Source organism: Miniopterus natalensis, chromosome 10 (genome assembly GCF_054644295.1).
Source record: "Miniopterus natalensis isolate mMinNat1 chromosome 10, mMinNat1.hap1, whole genome shotgun sequence".
Lineage (NCBI taxonomy): Eukaryota > Metazoa > Chordata > Mammalia > Chiroptera > Miniopteridae > Miniopterus > Miniopterus natalensis.
Genome location: NC_142090.1, coordinates 27,183,180 through 27,195,573, shown reverse-complemented (window position 1 = coordinate 27,195,573; position 12,394 = coordinate 27,183,180).

Genomic DNA, 12,394 nt, shown 5'->3' with positions numbered 1-12,394 from the left:
CAGGGCAGTGTTTTTCCAACAAAATAAATTGCTCTTTGTTCAAATCAGAAACTGAGTTCACTTTATTTTCCAAAATCAGCTCTGCCAGGTTTCCTTGATTTAATTGTATCTTTTTTTGTCTGCTCACAATGGAAAGCAGAAGAAAATACTCTTGCTAAGGAAATGAAATATGACCAAGAAAAACAGGCATTCTCACATTGTATGAGGAGGGGTGTTTTTTTTACATTCAATTTTTTATAAGAAAAAAGCCTCTACCCTTTCAATAACAGCACTCTTATGGTGACTGTTAGGTCATATCTACACAGCCAAAAGAAAATGTTGGAAAGAAAATTAACTAGTTCATAAGGGTATGGACAACATTATTTTAAAAAGGAAATGGTTCTTCATACATAAAAAGAGTAATACATGATAGCAAAGAAAAAGTGAGAGTTGAGATATAATCATTTAAATAATTCAAATTTTAAAATGTATGACTAACTGAAGCATCTGTGGAGCTTAGGTAAAATAATTTAGAGGAAACACAAATGAACCAAATTATTACTGCAATCCTTTAATATATTTAGCTAAAATAGTCCTTGCTTTAATAGCAGAGAACTCTTGAGTCCTGGTTGACTGAGAGGAAGCTCTTGTGTGTTTTTTGTGTGGATTTTTTTTGTGTGTGTTAATCCTCACCAGAGGATATTTTTTCCATTGATTTTTAGATACAGCGGAAGGGAGGGTGGAAGGAAGGAGAGAGAGAGAGAGAGAGAGAGAGAGAGAGAGAAAAACATTGATGTGAGAGATACAACATCAATTGGTTGCCTCCGGAACGCGCCCTGACTGGCGCCAGAAATTGAACCTGCCACTGAGGTTTGTGCCCTTGACCAGGAATCAAACCCATAACCCTTTGGTCTGCGGACAGATGCTCTAAGCACTGAGCCAAACTGGCCAGGGCAATAGAAAGCTCTTGTAAAAATAAGGGTGGGAAATAAGAAAGGACCAGGTTTTCATCCAGCTCTGCCATCTACTCACCATTTGACTGTAGATAAATATGGTTGTCAATTTTAAAATGTTATTGAGAGTATTCTACATGACAAGCACTGTTCTAAGGAAGGAAGATACAGCAGGCAATATACTAGCCAAGACTGTTGTCTCACAGGGCACTTATTCCAAAGTTGAGAGAAAGACAATCGATAGCTGATGATAGATAGATGATGATATTAGATAGATAATGATAGATAGATGATAGATATAGATAGATGACATAGGTAGATGATAGATGATAGATTAGATGATAGATGATGATAGATGATAGAGATAGGTGATAGATGATAGATAGATTAGATAATAGATGATAGATTAGATGATAGATGATGATAGGTGATAGATGATAGAGGACAATGGATGGGTGTGTAGACAGACACACAGAAGTGATAAATACACAAAAGCTTTTTTCAAATTGTTAAAAGTGCTATGAAAGGAATGAAAAAGGTAATAAGATAAAGATTTAGCCCAGCCAGGCATGGCTCAGCAGTTGAGCGTCGACCTAGGATCCAGGCAATCGGGGTTCGATTCCTGGTCAGGGCACATGCCCGGGTTGCGGGCTCAATCCCCAGTCAGGGGCGTGCAGGAGGCAGCCAATCAATGACTCTCTCACCATTGATGTTTCTCTTTCTCCCTCTCCTTCCCTCTCTCTGAAATCAATAAAGATATATTAAAAAAAAAAAAAAAGAAAGATAAAGATTTAAATGTTGATCAGGAAAGGCCTCTCTAAGAAAGGAAAATAAAACCTGAAGATGCGAATAAGCCAGGAGTGTGAAGTGTGGAGCAATCAAGGCAGGGAAAACACCAAGTACAAAAACTTCTGCTGGAGGCAAGAAAGGGCTTTGCCTGTTGGAGGCCCAGGAATCACACCTGCAGGGCAGCAACATTTTGAGCTGGGGAAGAGTGGAATGAGGCAAAGTTAGAAATGTAGCCCGGCCGGGCGTGGCTCAGTGGTTGAGCATCAACCTAGGATCCAGGTGATTGAGGTTCGATTCCCGGTCAGAGCACATGCCCGGGTTGCGGGCTCAATCCCCAGTTGGAGGCGTGCAGGAAGCAGCCGATCAATGACTCTCATCATTGATGTTTCTATCTCTCTCTATCTCCCTCTCCTATCCTTTCTCTGAAACCAATAAAGATAGATTTTTAAAAATGAGATTTAAAAAAAAAAATGCAAGCAACAAGCAATTAGATTTCTATTCTAACAGCAGTGAGAAGCAACTGAAGGGTGTTAAACAAGAGGACATGATTTATTTTTAATAGATCAGTCTGGCTGCTGAGTGAAAATAGATTGTAGCAATGTAAGAGAAGAAGAAGGGAGGCTGTTGAATAACTCCAGGCATGAGGTCCGTGTGGACTTGAGGTGAGATGGAGGTAGTGGAGGTAGAGATAAGTGGACAGATTTGAGATGCATTTTGAAGATAAAATGAGTGGAATGTGCTCACGACTTGTTTGTGGGTGAGGAGGAGAAGGGAATGATCAAAGACGACTCCTAGGTTTTTGGCTTAAGCAACTGGATGGATTGGTCAGATTAAGAGCTCTACTTTGGACATGTCAACCTGAGATGCCTTTCACCCCGAAAGTGAAAATGCCAAGTAGCCATTTGAATATGTAACTCTGTAGCTTAGAAGAGCAAAACCATCAGCATTTGGTGGTAAAAGCCATGGAACCTGATGAGATCACCTAGGGACAGAAGCTAGAGAGGGCCAAGGATGAAACCTCAGGGCACTACATTGTTTAGAGGTCAGGGAGGTGAGATTGAGAAGGAGTTACTTACCTCATCATAAAATGCAAAGTTATCATCTGGAAAGATTAAATAAAATTATGTATGGTTTGCTACTAGCTGACTAAAGATACTCAACAATTGTTAGCTAATATCTTCCATCTTTTTTAACTCCCTGCTCACCCAGTCCTGCCATCCAAAATAATTAATCTCTTGTTCTAAAAAAGAGAAGTGAGCCACTGTATATACTCAGGAATAAAAAAATCACCACACCTTTTAGCTCAGTTTATATAGGCCACACCTGAATGTAATAAGCAAGCAAAGACCATACACTAACAAGTCATAATACATCACAACCAGTAATCTCAAGTGATAGGTCTCCTCTCTCCTAAAGAATTCTGTTTCATTTTAATTATTCTAAAGTTTACATTACTAAATTAACACAAAATTATATCCAAGCTTGTCTTCTTTCACTTTAAAATGGAAAATTTTGTATCCTGCATTGACCTGTTCGCTTTGAACACCTCAACTCCTGCTTATAATTAGGTGATAAATTTATATGATCATTATCATACTTAGAGAAAGTCCCTGAAAACAAAACAAAAAAGTAGTGATCCACAATTAATCTAGAGTGTGTGTATCAGGATTTTCAGAAAACCCCAAAACAACTGTGACTTAAATGAGGTAAGTTCCCTTCTTTTACACAAAAGAAGTAGGGAGACAGATAGTTAAAGGCTGGTATAGAGGGTGCAAGGTGATATCAGGGACACAGGTCCCATATTTTCTGCTCCATCATTCTAGTGCATGGCTTCTATCCTCAAGGTCACCTTTGTGGTCCAGATGGCTTCCTGAGTTTCAGGAAAAAGGAGGCAAGGCTAAGTCCGCATCCTTGTAAGCAGCTCCCTAAAAGGCCTGCAAAACTCTTCCAGTGCTATATTTGACCAGAATGTCATCTTAGAGCTACACCTAGATGCAAGGGGTGACTGGGATATATTGTCCTTCATTTTTAGCCCCAACATATCCAGCTAAAAACCAGGCTTCTGTTAAGAAAGAAAGAGAAATAGATGGCAATAGGCAACTAAAAGTCTCTTTTACTGTGTGTATACAAGACCAATATCAACCAGTGTTTTTTATGGAATAAACCATTTAAGAATCTTCCACTTTTAACTTTCAGTCAAAATGGGGTAGTAGTTAAACGCTGCGCTTGCCTTCTCCGATTACCACATAAAAATTACAACTAAACTATAGAACAACCATGATTGAGAACAGCCTAAAGTTTAGCTGAACAGACCTCTTATCACTAAGGATATAAAGAAGAAGCCACATTGAGACAGGCAGGAGGGGCACAGAGACTAATCAGCTGGTCCCACACTCACATGTAGCAGTTAAGACTTGGGAGAAATGTTTTGGCTGTAGAGGTCCCCCAAGGAGTGAGGGGAACAGAGTTCCAGTGCCTGGAAGAGAAGTTCTCATAACTTCTGACTGTGAAAATCATCAGAGATTGTGGCAGGGTGAAACATAGGGCTGCTGGAGTCCCAGGTGTTCCTTTTTATATATATTTTTTTAATTTATTTCACAGAGAGGAAGGAAGAGGGAGGCAGAGATAGAAACATCAATGATGAGTCATTGACCGGCTGCCTCCTGGATGCCCCCTATTGGGGATTGAGTCCACAACCCAGGCATGTTCCCTGACCGGGAATCAAACTGCAGTCTCCTGGATCATAGGTCAATGCTCAACCTCTGAGCCATGCCAGCAGGTGTTTCTTTTTTTAAAAAAAGAAAAGTATTCCTTGATCTCAGAGAAAGAAGAAGGGAGGGAGGGAGAGAGAGGGAGAGAGAGAGGAAAAAAAAACATCAATCTGCTGAAACATCCATCTACTGTTTAACACATCCATGCATTCACTGGTTGACTCCTGTGTGTGCTACAACTGGAGATAGAACCTGCAAACATGGCACACTAGAAAAACACTCCAACCAACTAAGCCACTCTGCCAGGGCCCAGGGGTCCTTTTGTTGTTGTTGCTGTTAATCCTCCCCTGAGGATATTTTTTCCATTGCATTTTAGAGAGAGGAGAAGGAAGGGAGAGAGGGGAAAGGAAAGAGAGAAAGGGAAAGAGAGAGAGAAAAACATTGATTCGAGAGAGACACATTGATTGGTTACTTCCTGCACAAATCTTTTTGAATTAGTGTTTTGGGTTTCTTCAGATAAATACCCAGAAGTGGAACCTCAGGGTCTTTCTTTCTTTGTCTCTTGTTATATGTGTTCATTGCTGCATTATTTACAATAGCCAAGATAAAGAAGTGATCTAAGTATCCATTGATAGATGAATGGATAAAGAAAAAAATACTATATATATAAATGGAATAATACTCAGCCATAAAAAAAGAATGGAATATTGCCATCTGCAACAGGGATGGACCTAAATGGTCTAAGTAAAATAAGTCAGATAGAGAAAGATTAATAACATATGATTTCACTTACATGTGGAATCTAAAAAACAAGATAGCCCAGCTGGGCGTGGCTCAGCGGTTGAGCGTCGACCTAGGATCCAGGTGATCCGAGTTCTATTCCCGGTCAGGGCACATGCCCGGGTTGTGGGCTCAATCAGTGACTGTCTCATCATTCATGTTTCTATCTCTCTCTCTCCCTTTCCTTTCCTCTCTCTGAAATCAATAAAGATATATTTTTAAAAAAACAAAAAAAAAACAATATAAATGAACAAACAAAACCGAAACAAACTCATAGATACAGAGAACACTTTGATGGTTGCCAGCAGGGAGGTGGGTTGGGGGATGGGTGAAAAGGGGAAGGGATTAAAATGTGCAAATTGCCCTCTATAAAAATGGTCACAGGGATGTAAATTATAGCATAGGGAAATAGTTGATAATAATGTAATAACAATATAGTACCAGATAGGTGATCACTTTATAAGTTATATAAATGTCTGGAGGGATATCTCAGCTGTGGGGGGTTCCCACTGACAACTCTGGGGCCTAAATCCATTCACTATGTTCTACACCTGAAATTAACATAATATTGTATGTCAACTGTAATTTTTTAAAAATTTATTTAAAACCAAGAATCTTTGTCTCTTAATGATTATTCAAAAAAATTAGCTATTTCTGATACAGCCATCCATCTTAGGTACTTTGACCAAGTTTTATCTTGTCTCTTTTCAGTAAATTCAATGTTTATGGATCATCTGTGTTACATAAGGCATTTGGTTAGACAATGTAAGGGATACACAGATTTACAAATCCTCACATAATTTACACTTGTATTAGAAAAGAAAAATAAGAACAGAATTCTCAATGACAGGTTATTGTAATAAGCATATAAATTAAGAAATCTGAAAGCTCAGCATATAAAGAAATTCATTCTGTTAGAAAGAGTTGAAGATTTTGTAAAAAATTATGCACAACGGTTGGGCCAAGATGAATAGATAGAAAAAGAACCTTCCACATAGAATTATTTCAGCAAAGAAGTCAGAAAAGTGCAAGAATGGCTAAGAAACAAGAGAAGTTAATTTGGATATAATAATGTTTGGGAAAGAGGGAGTAATATGTGTATTGATAATGAACCCTCCTGTACAATTGACTGTGAGCCTCCCCTGACTACAATATAATGATCTTTCTTATTTTCTCATGATGTTGGAAAGTAGGTTTGGAAATTCAAGGATGGCTTTGGGTGATGAGACGATAGAATAAAAGAGGGTGAGTCTTTTGTCCTTTTTGGCTGCCAGCCCCTCAGCTCTGGCCATGCCGCCCCACTCTTGTCCTGGGAATGAGCCCATCCAGGTATGATGCAATGGATACGATACAATACAGAGCTGCACTGGGTTGTTACCTTTCTTGGAAGAACATAGCACACGTTCAGAAATACAGCACTGCCAAAATGTTCTGGATAAAGAATTGCATGGCAGTCCTGAAGCTTGGATACATATATGCCCCAGGAGTAGAGGACTCAAATCATGAAGGGCCTTTAATATCACCCTAAGGTGTTAGGAAATGAGGAATGGCACAAGGCTTTCAAAACAGAGAGTCAACAATATGAGAAGTTTTATTTGGAATAATAACTCTGACAGCATTGATTGAAAGAGGGAGTATTTTAAAAATCATTTAGATTACAGTTGACCCTTGAACAACACAGATTTGAATGGAACAGGTCCACTTACGTGTGGATTTTTTTCAGTAAATACACACAGTACTCTAAATCTATTTTCTCTTCCTTAATAATTTTCTTAATATTTTCTCTAGCTTACTTTAAGAACATTGTATATAATACATATAGCATAAAAATGTGTTAATTAACTGTTTATATTATTAGTAATGTTTCCAGTCAATAGCAGGCTATTAATAGTTAAGTTTTGGGGGAATCAAAGGTTATATGCAGACTTTCTACTGGTGGGGGTGGTCCTAACCCCTGCGTTGTTCAAGGGTCAACTGTATTTCAATTTATTCTACTTGACTAAAGCAGAAACTATGGCTGTACAGAAGGAGAGTGGCAATAGGTCAGCATCCCATGATCACATTGCACTGTTGCTTTACGAGTGTGTTTGATGGCACAATTGTTTACAACCCTTCACTCTCTTATCATTAGTGTTACTTTAGAATAACGAAGCCTATTCCATCCATTAACTCCACTAACATTTGATCTCCCCATGGACTGAGGTTAAAAATTAATTACTCTTCCAACATATTGATTACATGACTAGAAATATAAAAACAGAACTACAGAGCAACTACAGGGACCTTTGTTTAAATACAATGTTTGCTCTTTTTAAAGGAGGGAATTAATGTTGAAGGACCTTGGAATTGGAGGAATATACTAGAAAAGCAACCCTAGAGTGCCATCTAGTGTTGATAACATTTAAATACAATGTGTAAGAGAAAGGTCGGGTTTCACACGCTGCTGTATGCCACTTCCTCCTTTTAAAAGCTTGGCAATGGAAAAAAAAAAAACACAAACAAACAAAACAAAAAAACTAGGCAATGTTAAACTAACTCTTAAACTACCTTTGTTGTTAATCATCCATATATAAATCTAAATTTTAAACAAAGCATTCAGTTGGAATTGCAGCAGGAGGATGCTTTCAGCTTCTAGATAGTGCAGAGTTAACAATTGAAGGGCATTGTTTGCAACTTTGTATCACCCTTCATACAATTAATTCACCATTTTTATCATTCTAAGAAAAAGTTGTTCCTAAGGTAGTTTCAGACTATTTCACCTCATTAAAAATGAACTGATAATATTTTATGAATTAAAGGATGGATAGTTTGGAATAGGTTAGGAACTGGTGTTAAAATCTCCTGCCATGGAAATTCATTGTTACTGGGGTGGTTCATATATCAGAGCACCGCCTTCTGCAAACATTAAAATTCACTTTGTTTCGTGTCCCTAATACTGCCCAGCCCTTGGGAAGCACGAATCTGACATTATATTAGGCAATTCACACTGACCTAGTAACTCAAAGCAATCATCACGGGTAACTTAAAGTGACTACACTCCAAATGAAATAGAGTCTAAGGTCACAGTTGTAAATCTTGCCACAGGAAGGCCAAAGATTATAATCTTTATACCAAAGTGCTGCAAATTCCTTTCTGTGGAGTAGAGTCATATTTCAAAGAGTTTACTAATCTGAAACCTATTGGTGGTTGTGACAATAGCAAATATGGCTTAAATGATCTTAAACACACATTTTAAAGCACACCAGTAAATCAGTGGGGGAAAAAAGCAATTACATTTATTGTATGTGAAGTTGAGGTTTTCTAGCTTCACATTACACTGAAATTCAAGTATTATAATTTTTATGAATAAAAAGGCTAACATAATTAAATAAATTATTGTTGATTCAAGAAGTATATGACCTTGTATAGTATATTTCTGTATTTGCAATCTGATTCTGCATTTGTGTAAACAGGAGATACTAGTTCAGTTGGAGTTTGTACTATTGAGACCAAGGTCAGAAGTTTGATTCCTGAAGAAAACAGACAGCTTCATTGTCTAGTGCCCCAAAACATCTTATCAATATATTCCCTCAATATCATGGGCTTTGAAGGGGGGCGGGGGCGGTAGAAGAGGGTAAAGGAGGGTCGTAAATGGTGACGGAAGGTGTCGACTTCGGGTGGTAAACACACAATACAATATACAGATGATGTATTGTAGAATTGTATACAATGTCACCCCAATAAATTTAATTTTTAAAACAAGTCAATAGGCTTTAGGACAGTGAATGTGTAAATTAGCCACTGCTAAAGAAAACCATTTTTGTCTGCTCTTATAGACTTTTATTGCATAAATAATGTATGCTTTCTTGTGGGTAAAATAATGTCAAGATGTAATTTTTTAAAAGCTAGCTTTCTTGCAGATTCTAATAATTCCTTCCAGTACTACCCCATTCCAATAGAGTTTCTCATCTCCATAATTTTATGCCTTGTGTGATTATAAAAAGATAAACCTATATGTTAATTTTATAGTTTTATAACAAAAATGGAATAGTTCTATGTACATGATCTGCAGAAGGATTTATTTTGACTTGGCACTATATCACAGGCATTCCTCCAGTTTTGCAACTTAGTCTTCATTGCTCAATATTCTGTAGAATGGGTGTTTCAAAGGTCCCTTAATTGTTCCCTTCTTCATGAGCATTTGGGTGGTTTCCAGGTTTTTATTTTTTGTTTTGTTTAGCATTACAAACAATGCTGCAAAAAAATAAAACACCTTATACATATTATCAAATATACTAGTCATATATTCTTCTAAGATAGAGTTCCAAAGAGACAGAAAAAGTAGTAAATAATTGATGCAGACTCTAAGGCCATGCTAAATGCCTGAAGTTGAAAAAGAAGATTTCTGGGTGATTTCAAGATAGCTGTGGATTGAGTGGAATCTATACTGACGCTCTCCTAGGACCAAACTGAAATACAACTAAAATATGGAAAAACCATCCTGAATAACCAACTGAAGACTAGCTGGAGAGCACCCTCATAATGAAGGATGTAAAACAAAGACCAGGTAGAGACTGTTAAGGAGTGTGAAGGCACAAGAGGGCTGGCTGGGCTCCCACAAGCAGCAGCTGAAGGTCAGGAGGGATATCTCAGCTGTGGGGGTTTCCCACTGACAACTCTGGGGCCTAAACCCCAAGCTGGACTCCCCATCTCAGAGCACCAGAACTAAGAAAGGTGCCCGCATAACAAATGGCTGTGAAAAGCAACAGGGTTTCTCTCTGCCAATGAGAAATGGATAGAAATGAAGGCACCCTCTTAAAGGGCCAACACACCTTTTTGTGTGCAACCACTCACCTTGGGTTCAGGCAGAGGGAGGGCAGAGTGGACTACAGCTGTGTGAGGAGAATCCAAAGATGTTGGCTTGAAGGGGTAGAGCTCTGAGGGCAGATATCTGGATTCCTGTCCTGAGTAATTCCCCCATAGGGAAGAGGACATCTTTCTTAGGCAGACATTTACTGCCCAAGGAGCTTTTGCTCCACTCTGTGGAGTTTCTATAGCCTGAAGCTCCTTAAGAGACTGAATAACAATCAGCCTCTGGGTGATTTGAGTCTTTGTTTGATTTGCTTCTAGACCCAGGCTTGGAAAAGCAAACCTTGGTGGGCGTCTTGGACCATTCCAAAAGTACCCAGCCCCAGCAGGGGGAACCACAAGCTGTGGAGTGTGAAAAGTTTCAAACAGGGTACTCAAGTCCACATTATCAAGTAGTGTCTGACATTGGCCTGGACCAGAGACTATCCAAAAGACAGAGTTTTAGAAGATCTACCTGATACACAGAAACAAATCCAATCAGACAGCCAAAATGGGGAGACCAAAAAAAACAAGCCCCAAATGAAAGAACAAAAGAAGTCTCCAGAAGAAGAGCTAAATGAAATGGACATAAGCAATTTATCAGATATGTAAACTATGAAGGAAATTAAGAATGACATAGTAGAAATTTAAAAATTTTTAAAAACCACTAGAAGCAATAAACAGCAGATTAGAGGAAGCTAAGGATCAGATCAGTGAATTAAAAAACAGAGTAGAAAAAAATCACTCAGAGATCCAAAAAGAAAAAACAATTTTAAAGAAGGACAGTTTAAGAGAGCTGTGGGACAACACGAAACATAATAATATTCACATATTGTTAGGTGAAGAAAGTGAGAAAGGGATAGAGAACCTGTTTAAAGAAATAATGGCAGAAAACTTCCCTAACTTGGTGAAGGAAAAAAATCACAAAAGTTCAGGAGGCACAGAGACTCCCAAGCCAGAAGAACCCATAGAGGCCTATGCTCAGCCACATCATAATTAAAATGCCAAAAATTTAAGACAAAGAGAGAATCTTAAAGGCAGCAAGAGAATAGCAATCTATTACCTACAAAGGAGCTCCCATAAGGCTGTCAGGTAACTTCTCATCAGAAACTCTACAGGCCAGAAGGGAATGAAGTGAAGTAGTCAAGGTAATGCAAAACAAGAATCTGAAACCAAGACTACTTTATCCAGCAAGGCTGTCATTGAAAATAGATGGTGAAATAAAGAACTTTCCAGACCAAAAAAAAAAAAAAGGCTAAAGGAGTTTATCACTACCAAACCAGCATTGTAGGAGTTGTTAAAGGGACTGCTGTGATAATAAGAGAGAAATATAGGCATAAAGAATTAAAATGGCAATAAATAAGGACCTATCAATAATAACTTTAAGGACTTTAAGGGAGAGATCAACAGCAATATAGTCATTGTCAAAGACTTTAACACCCTACTGACTTCACTGAACAGATCTTCCGGACAAAAAGTCAACAAAGAAACAGTGACTCTAAATGGCACACTAGATCAGGTGGATTTCATTGATATTCACAGAACATTTCACCCCAAAGCTGCAGAATATACATTCCTCTCAAGTGCACATGGGTCATGCTCAAAGATAGACCACATGTTAGGACACAAAACAAGTCTCTACAAGTTCAAGAAGATTGAAATCATATCAAGAATCTCAGATTGCATTGGCTTGAAATTAGAAATCAACTACAGTAAAAACACTCAAAAACATTCAAACTCATGAAGGCTAAATAGGATGTTATTAAGCAATGGGTTACCAATAAGATCAAGAAAGAAATCAAAAAGTTCCTGGAAACAAATAAAAATGAATGCACAACTACCCCAAATCTATAGGACACAGTGAAAGCAGTCTTAAGAGGAAAATTCATAGCACTGCACCTACCTTCAAAAGCAAGAAAAAAATTGGTAAACTATCTAGCCCTACAATTTAAAGAATTAGAAAGCTCTCCTTTGAAGCATCTGGGCCAGGACTTTTGTTTGCTGGGAGTTTTTTCTATTACTGCTTTGATTTCATCAGTTGTTAGTCTATTCAGGTTTCTTGATTCTTCCTGATTCAGTTTTACATGATCTCACCCATATGTGGAATCTAATAAACAAAATAGATTAAGAAACAAAATAGATCCAGAGACATAAAAGCATGGAACAGACTGACAAATCTCAGAGGGAAGGCAGAAGTGGGTGGGGAGAGATTAACATAAGAACTTATATGCATATATCCATAACCCATCAACACATACAATAGTGTGCTGAAGGCCTGGAGGGAAGGTACAGGGTGGAGGGGATCAATGTCGGGGAAAGGGGGACATTTGTAATACTTTCAACAATAAAGATAAA